This window comes from Trichechus manatus, unplaced genomic scaffold (genome assembly GCF_000243295.1).
Source record: "Trichechus manatus latirostris isolate Lorelei unplaced genomic scaffold, TriManLat1.0 scaffold00208, whole genome shotgun sequence".
Taxonomy (NCBI): domain Eukaryota; kingdom Metazoa; phylum Chordata; class Mammalia; order Sirenia; family Trichechidae; genus Trichechus; species Trichechus manatus.
Window position 1 is genome coordinate 497,819 of NW_004444144.1, and position 523 is coordinate 498,341.

Here is a 523-nt window from a genome sequence, read left to right on the forward strand (position 1 = left end):
ATAACCGAGAAGCAGCCTTTGGAGTTGAACTCCAAGTTAAGGCTCACGCGCGACACTTCTTCCCCGCCCCTCTCGCCTGCGAACCCCGGAATTCCCTGCCCAGGCCCTGAGGCGCTCCCCTCGTGGCCCCGCCCCGGCCGCCCGAGGCCCCGCCCCGCCGCCGACGTCAGTTGTTATGTCTCACTCTGCTCGGGCCGCGGGCGCAGCAGTTCCACGGCTCCGGAGGCGACGGTCGCGGCCTCGGGAGGTGGCGTGGGTGTCCGGGACGGCGGCCGCGACTTACGCCCCCATCCAAGCGAGGTGAACGCTGCGTGGCCGGGAGGCAGCCCGGGAGCCGTCTCAGTGCTTATTTTTGCTTTTTGCCTCCGGGACCGTCGTTCTGCGCGTCCGACTTCTTCCTGTGGAGACGGCGGCGCCCTCCCGCCCGTCGGCTGGAGCGAACTTGGAGCCACCGCCGTGCTCGCTGCGCTTCTCGCGGAGCCAGGGCGGCCGGCGGGGCCTGGGGCCTGGGCGCCGGGCGCGG